Source organism: Dermacentor albipictus, chromosome 10, assembly GCF_038994185.2.
Source record: "Dermacentor albipictus isolate Rhodes 1998 colony chromosome 10, USDA_Dalb.pri_finalv2, whole genome shotgun sequence".
Lineage (NCBI taxonomy): Eukaryota > Metazoa > Arthropoda > Arachnida > Ixodida > Ixodidae > Dermacentor > Dermacentor albipictus.
The window spans coordinates 51354847-51365539 of record NC_091830.1 but is presented as its reverse complement, the minus strand read 5'-3'; the positions used below and the strand labels follow the sequence as shown (position 1 = coordinate 51365539).

Sequence of the window (10693 nt, the reverse complement as noted above, 5' to 3'; positions counted from 1 at the left end):
AGCAGAAGGGTGGATCTAAAAATTAATCCGCAGAAAACTAAAGCAACGTTTAACAGTTTCGGAAAAGAAAAGCTGTTTGCGATAAGTATCGAAGCACTGGAAGTTGTAAGGGAATACATCTACTTAGGGCAGGTAGTAACCGAGGATAGGGATCATGAGACTAAAATAATCAGAAGAATAAAAATGGGATGGCATGTGTTTGGCAGGCATTCTCAGATCATGAACAGCAGGTTTCCATGATCCCTGAAGAGAAAAGTGTATAACAGCTGTGTGTTACCAGTACTCGCCTACGGGACAGAAACCTGGAAGATTACGAAAAGGGTTCTACTTAAATCGAGGACAACGCAACAAGCAATGCAAAGAAGAACGATGGGTGTAACGTTAGGGGATAAGAAGAGAGCAGATTGGGGGAGGGAACAAACACGAGTTATTGACATCTTAGTTGAAATCAAGAAAAATAAATGGGCATGAGCAGGGCATGTAATGCGGAGAGAAGATAACCCGTCGCCATTAAGGGTCACGGACTGGATTCCAAGGGAAGGGAAGCGTAGCAGGTGACGGCTGAAAATTAGGTGAACGGATGAGACTAAGAAATTTGCAGGGACAACATGGCCACAATTAGCAGATGGCTGGGGTAGTTCGAGAAGTATGGGAGAGGCCTTTACCCTGCAGTGGGCATAGTGAGGCTGATGATGATGACGGCGATATGTAGGGTGTTCCAGCTAACTTTAAGCAGAGTTTGAAAAGGTTCCGATGCAGTTTACGACGACGCCATCAGATGCAGTTGCTCACTTTTGTATCTAGTGTGTCGCACTATTTCTTATTTTGCTTAATCAGGTAATTAGTCAAGATTAATTAACCAACTTCCAAAGCAACCAAACTAGAAAACAAATTCCTATTAGAAGTTTGCAAAACGGCCGAATAAGCCGTTTCTGTATTTCTATCTTTTAAGTATTAGTGTTTTTCCGCTTAGTGCGGATGTCCGCGAATTAAAAATAAAGCACCACGTGACACGTCCGCTTGCGAGTCATCATTGCACTGCTCCCAAGCTTTTCACGCACAAATGAACATAGCATTTAGCCGGGTGTACTGCCGCTGCGTCTACTTATCCCTATCATGAACCACCCTGAAGAAAGCACATCGGTAGCGTAAATGGCACAGCCAACGCCTTTGTCACTGACCTGTCGCCTTTTAAGCGGCAGCACGCCCTGCTAGATCCTATGTTCGTTTGTGCACGGACAGTTTGGGAGTGCTGCAACCACGGTGCGGCAGCGGTTAGGTCACGTGGTATTTTTTTTTTGTATTTCGCGCGCTTTCGAAATCGGGTCCGAATCGGGTCCACTCGATTTTTTCGTATCTAATTTGAGTAGTTGCTGAAATATTCCTTGTTGGGTTATTTCAAGGGTCTCCATTGGAACAGTAGGGGGAATATATAAGGCCTCTTCCAAATTCACATTAGCTTCTGGGACGTTAAATACAGATTGGAAAAAATGGTTAAGATTGTTTGCTATTTCACCCTTTTCTCTTATAATGTCGCTTCCATCATGAATTTCGTCAATCATTTCTTTCCTGTCGCTAAAATATCGCCAAAATTTTTGAGGTGAGGACCTAAGGAAATCGCTGAGGTTTTTTTCAAAGAATGTTTGTTTAGATTTAGCCAAAGTACGTTTGAGTTCAGTTTTTAAATTGGCCAAGACCACTGGCGACTTGCTCCCTTTACGCCATCTCTTAATTTTTCTTTTCATATGAATTATATCTCGGGTGATCTAAGGACTAGTCTGCTTTGTTTTTTTTAACCCGTGATGGAACATATTTGTCCATGCAATGATTTATAATACATTTGAATTCCTGCCATAATTCTTCTACTGTTTTTAGACCAGCGGTACTCTTGAAAGTATCAAATTGAATCTCCAAAAAATCAAGAATCGAAGTGTCATCAGCCCTAGCATAGCCCTTAATTCTTACTGGCACATAGCTTCTTATTTGCCTAGTTGCTCGGATAGGCACATCGAGACAGATCATCCTGTGATCCGATATTCCATCTTCTACCGTCACATTGTAATCATTTAGTTTATTTGATAGGAACACCAAGTCTATAGTATTGACCTTGAAGTCGGCGTAATTCTGGTATCTTCAAGCACTATTTGTTTCAAATTGTACGCAAACATAATGTCTAGTATTTTTTCAGCGCTTACTGATTCCACACCACTATTGGCGGCGAGGAGTTACGGAGTCGCCCTCTATCGGAAGTGCCTCGCTGGCGTAGTATGAGGGATCACGCGGCGCGCTCCTCATAGGTTTTGCTGTCAGCGCTCAGTGAAAACACCACGCGCGAGCTCTTCCGAACATTTCTGTAAGTACTTTAGAAACGAGAGAAGTTTTTTACTGTCTAAATAATAATCGTGGGCAAACTGAAAGCACACAATCGTTTACAGACGCTACTCTTTACCGCGAATACGTACAGTGAACGCCACTGCGCGCGGTCGCCGCGATGAAGTCTCCGGAACCGGCTTCTCGCGTGAAAGGTAGGTAAACGCTAAAAGCGAACTATGTGAAATATGTTCTTATAGTGTTTGTATAGCTAAATGGAGCGTAATAGAATGAAGCCTCAATGCAGCGATCACACAGATTCGCAGCGACCGACTGCGCGTCTGCATGCTTGTCCGCGCACTATTTCACTTTCGCCGCGTGCCCGTTTTCGCACCGTGCCATGAGCTTTAGGCCGCAGAATATGAGCGTTTGAGAGTATACAAGCAACCATCGTTGCGTGGGCGCTACCAGAGCTGTTCAAAAAATAATTTCATTGTAGAGACTTCGACGCCTACGGGGACTGATGTGCCGTCGCGACGATTCAATATTTTTTTTATCTTCTAAATTCTTTTACCTTTCAATATTATTTCTAGAGTTGCGTCGCACTGTATGTTTATTGGTGTTCTCAGCGTGTGATTTCCCGCTGCTCCTTTTTTGCAATCTAGTGCATTAATTCATAACACAAACATGACCATATGCCATGCTTTGTTTAAATGTGCTTCTTACCACTGCCTTTCAACTCCACTCAACTTGCCAGTATCTATAGCATCGACAAGTTCATAGACCAAACCGTCGTGATCGACATTACTCGGGCAGCGGACTCGGGCGAGCGTCTCAGTGCGCGCTTTCCGAACATCACAGACACGGCGCCGTAGCAGAAATCTTGCTCGCGTCTGTGCTTGCTGCATACCCGAGTTGTAGCCGATGACTGTTTGCCGGTTTTATGTTTCGCGAGCCAAGCTTCACGCAGCTTCTTGTCCTGCGGCTACGTGTGAATAAGGCTGACACCGGCCTCCGTTACGTACGTCCGGCATTGCGGCACCGAGCAGTAGCCTATATTGCGCGCCTTCAAAGGCAGCCACTACCTATTGTAGTGCTTTCAAGCGTTGTAAAGGAGACACTCGAAGTGGGAAAATATCGCCACTAAATGAGGACCGTAGCGTACGAAGGAATTTAAACTCTCCTTTTCAGCTCGCTTCGGCGCTCCCGAAGCAGCCGACGCGGCCGCTATGTCCACGTGATCCCTCCTAGCACGTCACGCCGACGGTGGCGCCAGCTTTTCCAGTGGTGGAGCTCGAGGCCAATACGAAAAATTTTTCCAATTGATGTGTGGTAAGTTAAAATCTCCAGTCATTACCAACCTAGTGTTCCCATTTACATGAGAATATAAAAACTTGTTCAGGTTTTCGAGAAACTCAGGGGAGCTTGAGGGTGGCCGATATACAACTCCGATAAGGAAAACAGTACTTTTACAAGTTATTTTACACCAGAGAGTTTCTGGTACTTCACAATCAATCAACGAAGCATTCAGAGAATTTTTAACTATTATACACACCCCACCTCCACGTGAGTCTCTGTCTTTTCTGAATATGTTGTAACCGGGAGGAACAGTGCAATCATTCGGTACATTTTCATGCAACCATGTTTCAGTTATAGTGGTTATGTGAGGATCATGCAAAAGCAATAAATACTCAAGATGCGTAGTCTTATTTACTATACTGCGCGCATTAAATGAGAGCAATCTTAGCTATTTTTTTGGTGTCTCAAATGAGGTGCATGAGCTATCAGATCCATTTGACTTAGTTGATACAACGCGCTCACTTCGCTTCATTTGATCAGTATCACGTTTGCTCGAGTGCAAGTAACGCTTGTCTCTGACGTCATCCCATGCGTATAACTGATCGTTTATCCGAAGTTTATCGTGCACAAGAACTACTTTTGCACCTGCGTCCCTGTCCAAGGCAGCACTATCCCATAATTTCGGATCTGCACTGTTTCCTTCGCATAGTCATTGCTTATCCTGATTGAAGTTCTCTTTAGCTTTGCGCCGCTTTTGAGGACGGTATCCTTTTCCTTGTAGTCATAAAATTTCAAGATCACAGGCCTTGGTCTATCAGGATTTACTTTGCCAATCCGGTGAATTCTTTCCACTGTAGAGACTTCAATGCCAAGAACTTTAGAAAAAATATCATTTACAACGCGTTCTTTTAACATTTGTGCAGACTCGTTGGTGCTTTCAGTAAGACCGAACACAATTAAGATTATTTCGTCTGCTTCTATTTTCATAATCGATTAATTTTTCAGATTGTTTTCGTACGGTGGTCTCCAATTTATCGATCCTATTTTTCATTTCGTCGAACATGGCTAGTACACTTTGCATCTTATCAGTTTTAGCATTCACTTCAGCAATTTCTTTCCTAATATCATCTATTTCCTATATACATATATATAGATATATATATAAGCTTATAAAACGTACGTTAAGCCTCTCTTAGAATATTCGAGTATCGTTTGGGATCCTCACACAGTGGTAGGTATTGAAAAATTAGAAAGAATTCAAAGGTTAGCCGCGCGCTTCATTCATAAGCGCTTTAAACGACGTGGTTCTCCAACGAGTATGCTGGAAGCCGCAAACTTGGAACCACTAACTGATTGAAGAAAAACTGCCAGATTAAATTTCCTTCGGCAGCTGTATTACGGGTAACTAGGAATACAACCACGTGACTGTATCATTAAGGACACATCTCGAATTTCCCGCCACAAACACAGCATTTAAAACCAATCTTTGCACGAACAAACCTTTTCAAGAACTCATTTTTTTCCGAAAACAATCAATGATTGGAATGCCCTACCTGGAAATTCCCACTGGTTACAGCCACCCACATGATGAATCTTGTTGACTGTAACCCTTGTATATATTTGTATGTTTGCTTATTTTTGTATCTGCTCACGTAGCCCCCTCCTGCTTGGACAGATGTCCGCAGTATTGTGAAAATAAAAAAATAAAAATAATAAATATATATGCAGGATGTTTCACGTAACTTGAGCCACAGACGTATCTACTGGGTGGCGCCCAACCAGCAAAGTGAAGGGGGCACATCCCCTCCCCCACTCTCAGAAAGGGGGAAGGACCAAATCACGTAATTTGAACTATAGGCGTATCTACATGGTGGGTAGGGCGGTAGTCTCCCTGCACACTCGGTAGATACGTCTATGGCTCAAGTGACGTGAAACACTGTATATATGCAATTGTCATGAAGTGATTAACAAAGCAATATCTATGTACAAAGGACGGACACATACGCATGTGCATGTTTTTCATATGTATTTCGATGCTCAATATTGCTCAATAAGGCTCAATGTTATTCTGTTATTAAATAATAAGTTGACAGCATTTAGTCAACGCCTTTATTTATGTAAACACTGAACAATAGCTCAATAATACTCAATATCATTCAACAATATGTCAATAGAATTGAGTCAACAACATTATTGTTGGGAACTACTGAAAAATGGCTCAAAAATACTAGGCAACAACATTTATTCAACGACATTTTGTTGTGACCTACCCAACTCTTTATTAATGAATTATTGCTGTGTGCTTTCAATAATTGTTCAGGTATTGTTGAAGCGCTATTGAGTTAACAATTCATCGACCATATGCCAAAAACAGTTCAATAGTAATTTTTATAAGATATATAAGCGCACTAGCGCTTTTAAAGCAATTCATACCGGCCTCGGCTGAGACCAGGGTCTAAGAATTCTGGCTTTTAAGGGGTGTCAACGTTCTCGAGCGTGATACTGAGGACTTTGTGCATTGAACGACAACAATCACACAGTAGGTACGTTATCGCCACTTTGCACCCACAAACTTCACGATCTGGTCTTGTGGTGATTCGGATGAGGTATAGGTGTACGTACGTACTTGTAAAAACGACTGCAAGCCATAAGCGTCAACAAGAGTAAAGATGGTTAGGCAGATAGGGATGTTTCACAGATATGCACACGTGCAGAGTCAACATGCGACAAACAGGTAAGCGTACATATGCAAATTACATCATTTAGTGAAAAACACTCAATTAAATGGGGCGTGAATACTCACAGTAAATGTGTGGCACTGCTATCATGGACTAAGAACGGACGCATGCGCCTACCGAAACCAGGCCGGCTGAAAAACGAGCTTCACGCGCGCGTGGAAGACCACTGCCGAAGTGATTCATCTTCACCGAGCAAGAAGGACTCCTCCGACATAAAGGATACACTGTTAAGTAAATGTACACCCTTTGGGGCTTGTCTTGCCACACAGCGATAATCGTCACCTGTCTTGTCCACATTTCCTTTCTGCGAGCCCAATACTTCCAAACCACGAACGTCACGCGCCATATCAGAAAGACAGAACAGTCTCGACAGGTAAGTAGCGAGCACAGCGTTTTCAAGAAAGAAAACTAAACAGGACAGATGATGATTTTCGTTGCGTGGAAAGATAAGTAAAGGGGTGTAGAGAGAGAGAGAGAATGAAGAGGAAAGGCAGGGAGGTTAACCAGATATGAGTTTCCGGTTTGCTACCCTACACTGGGGATTGGGGATAGGGGTTAGAAAGATGACAGAGAGGAAAATGCAAAAAAAAGGAACGCGCACACATGGAGACACACACAATTTGTTTAAGAGTGTAGAAGCTCGGAATGCTAATGCTCTATATGGGAAAATGGGCGCGACGAAGACGCGTCCTGGGGAAAACTACCACACAGCGGTTGCGCCCTATGCAGAATGCGCCGGCAGCAATGAGTATTTACTCTAAGTGGCCCCTCCTCCGCGAACAATGGCCAGTACAAATGAAACGATATATTCGACGAATCTTGGTCACGGATGCCGCATTCCGATGAAGGCGGAATGCAAAAGCACTCTTGTGCTTACACTTAGGGGCCCATTAAAGAACCTAATGAAATCGAAATTAATCTGCTGCCCTCCGTCACGGTGTCTCCCGTAGCCTGTTTGTTTAGATTTGTTTTGCTTTTTTTAGTCTATATGGCAAAATTCTGTTGACGAGTTTTCTTACGCTTGGGACTTACGGCAAATAAAACGCGCGTCAAATGACGAGGAGGCAAGAATTTTATTGCCGCCGATGAAGGCATTTATTACATAGAAGTTTGAAAAATAATTCTATCTGTTAGTTATTGCTCAAATTTTCAGCGCCCACCCCATTCCTGATTTGAAGGGCATGCGAGTTTGTACTGTGTCCGTACACATCATCCATATAATCTGCAATCAGGTCGGTAAATAACATAGCCTGTTTCCCTTGTATTGTTGAAATAGCCTACGCAGTCGTTCCCTGGTTTTCCGGTTTCGTTGACATCCTTGAACCTGAGTTCCCACCAGCCGTGTCCACCTGAATCAGAGTGAATGTGTTGAAGCCAAATAAACACAAATCAGTCTTCAACCAAAGGAAATGTGGTAAAAAAATTTGAGATCGAACATTATTGCGGAATACTAAAACTTTAAGTTCTGTAAGGCCATAGACTGCATAACTTCATATTTACCGTGATACTTAGGAATGAAAATGACTGATACAATCCCATTTCTCTGTCCACGTCCTTCACTGTATGCGTATATCCTTTAAGTTGTACATGTGCAGCATCAAAAACTCCTTCAAGCAATGCACTCATTGTTTGATAAAGTTGAGGAGAAATCTTTTTTTAATTATTCTTACTGCTTACGAACAGATCTTGCTCAAATCGTACAAGCTCCAACCCGCCATAATTCTCTCTTGGACTCAGTTCTCAGCTCGTTCAAACTGGTTTTCAGTGCGATGTGATCAGTGGCATTTCTGACCGCAAAGCCGTACACATGTGCCTTCCCTATTCAATTATTAAGCTTCAGTCTAATATTACACAGTTTTTAGACTTCACTCATGCTGATGATACATCAATAACAGCCACTTTAGCTTCTAACTTTGATTCCTTCCAAGCACTTGATCTACGTGATAACGTCCACACATTAGTTGATGCATTTGAGCGTATCGTGAAACTATGCATTAACAATTTTGTTCCCCTCAAGACTAAAAAGAGAAATCCTGAAATTCCATGTATGAATCGCAGCATACTACATATATCACGTCGTGTTCGTCGTCTGCGCAGTCTCAAAAAGGCATGTAATCCTGACAATATAATTCGCTTTAACACCGCTAAGGAAGAGCTACGTATCAAAATGAAAACAGCTAAAAACTTTTATTTTCATGTTGAACTACCAGGATTATTGCACTCTAACCCGCGCAAATTCTGGACTTCCATCACACCAACTAAAACTGCTGCAGTTTCCTTTATATTAGAAGGCACGGCTATTTCAGACTCCTCCGATATAGCTGATGCTTTTAATGTCTATTTCCAATCAGTGTTCACGCATGACAACAACTTTCTTCCACCATTCACAAATACTAATCCTGAGCTTTCTATCGGTGATGTGGTAATCAGTGAGAACGGCATCCTAAACTTGATTCTCAATTTAGACACAAAGAGGTGCACTGGTCCTGATAACATTCCAAACAGCTTTCTAGTAAGATACTCTCTCTGGTGCTCCCGTTATTTGGCGGTTATCTTTCCCAAATCCTTGAATTCAGGCATCGTCCCCCATTCTTGGAAGCTGGCCAAGGTCCTGCCTCTGCATTAATCTGGTGAAAAGCATTTTTTTTTCTAACTATAGACCTATATCGCTTACCTCCAATTCCGGAAAGCTACTAGAACAAATCATACACAAGCATATAACAGAATACCTAGAATCGAATAAAATTCTCTCTAACATACAACATAGATTTCGTCGTCATTTCAGCACAACACAACTGGTGGAATTTTCACATGACATTACTAGAAATCTTGATATTGGCAATCAAATTGATGCGTTATTCGTAGACTTTTACAAAGCTTTTGACATGGATATACACAACAAGCTACTAAGTAAACTAAACCTAATTTTAAATAATCCTCGACTGATCGACTGGATAGCTAGCTTTCTTTACTCTCGCTCTCAATTCGTTTCATTTAATTCCACTTCGTCCTCCACTGTGAATGTAACATCAGGTGTTCCACAAGGCTCTGTTCTGGGACCTTTGTTATTTTTAATCTTTATAAATGACCTTCAGAACAATATTAAGTCAAAAATCCGTCTTTATGCCGACGACTGTGTCCTATACCAGGCAATTCCTTCTCCGAGTGATCACGCCTTGCTTCAAGATTCCTTCAACAGATTCGGCACCTGGTGTATGGACTGGCAGATGCGCATCAACTTTCAAAAAAACCGTAGTAGTGTCATTCACAAACAGCCATTTTCCATCACAGCATGTGTACGCTTTCAATAACAGAATAGTTCCACGGGCACGGGTGTACAAATACCTTGGAGTTATTTTCACGCACAACATGCAGTGGTCCCAGCATATTGATCACATCACATCTACAGCACTAAGAAAATTAGGTTACTTGAGACGAACATTATCTAAATCGTTAAAAGACACAAAATTACTAATGTATAAAACGCTCATTCGTCCTGTATTAGAGTATATTCATGCGTTTGGAACCCGTATAAAGTGTGCGACATCAACAAAATCGAATCGGTACAAAGGAAGGCTGTTAGCTTCATTTCTCATCGCTATGATCGTATTGTTTCACCCTCATCTGCAATGAACTCCTTGAATTTGTCTCTTCTATGCACAAGGCGACATATAGATTCCATGAAGCTGTTACATTCGATTATTCACTCATGCTGTCAACTATCTGCTGATGAATACATCAGATATGCCAGTGCTCTTCCAACGAGACGTTGCTCCTCCCTCAACCTTAAGCCTTTCTTTGCACGTACTAACATGTTCCAACAGAGTTATTTCCCGAGAGTTGTCGAGTGCTGGAATGAATTACCCGGTTCTGTTCGTGAGTTGACGCTACGTGATATTGTAGAAGCACTAGTGCGATAAGATTGCTTCCCTTTGTTGTTGTTTTTCTCTATTATCTATTATGTTCAACTGCCTTTGTTTGTGTTTCTTATGTTTACTGTACTCCACTCCTGCAATAGCCCTGAATAGGGATGCAGTATCTGAAGAGAGAGAGAACTAAACTTTTATTTTCCGAAACGGTAAACCGAGTCAGAACCCGGTTCACCCTAGGTGGGAGGATTCCTTATTCCAAGAACCCTCTGGCTTGGGCTGCCTCTTTGGCCCGGGCGACGAGACTGCGTTGGTCGTCCCGGTCATCGGAGGAAAGCTTGGCCTCCCACGTTTCGGTTATGGTATGGATCTGCGGTGATTTGGGGCGCTCTTCTTGTGCTTCTATGGGGCGGCTTTCTTTGGAGTCGTCTTGTGGAGCTTGTGAGGTAGGGTCTGTGGGTGTGCCACGCAGTGGGC

At 42.4% G+C, this 10693-nt stretch overlaps 1 long non-coding RNA gene across 1 annotated transcript in view; it reads right to left on the bottom strand.

Moving 5' to 3' along the window:
• Window positions 1–7433: 7433 nt before the first annotated feature.
• The window catches only part of LOC139050634 (uncharacterized), a 36267-nt gene continuing 33007 nt past the window's right edge, over window positions 7434–10693 (bottom strand). Inside the window, exon 3 of the long non-coding RNA XR_011508987.1 lies at window positions 7434–7696. This is a non-coding gene — a long non-coding RNA (uncharacterized lncRNA). The remainder of the gene's footprint in view (window positions 7697–10693) is intronic.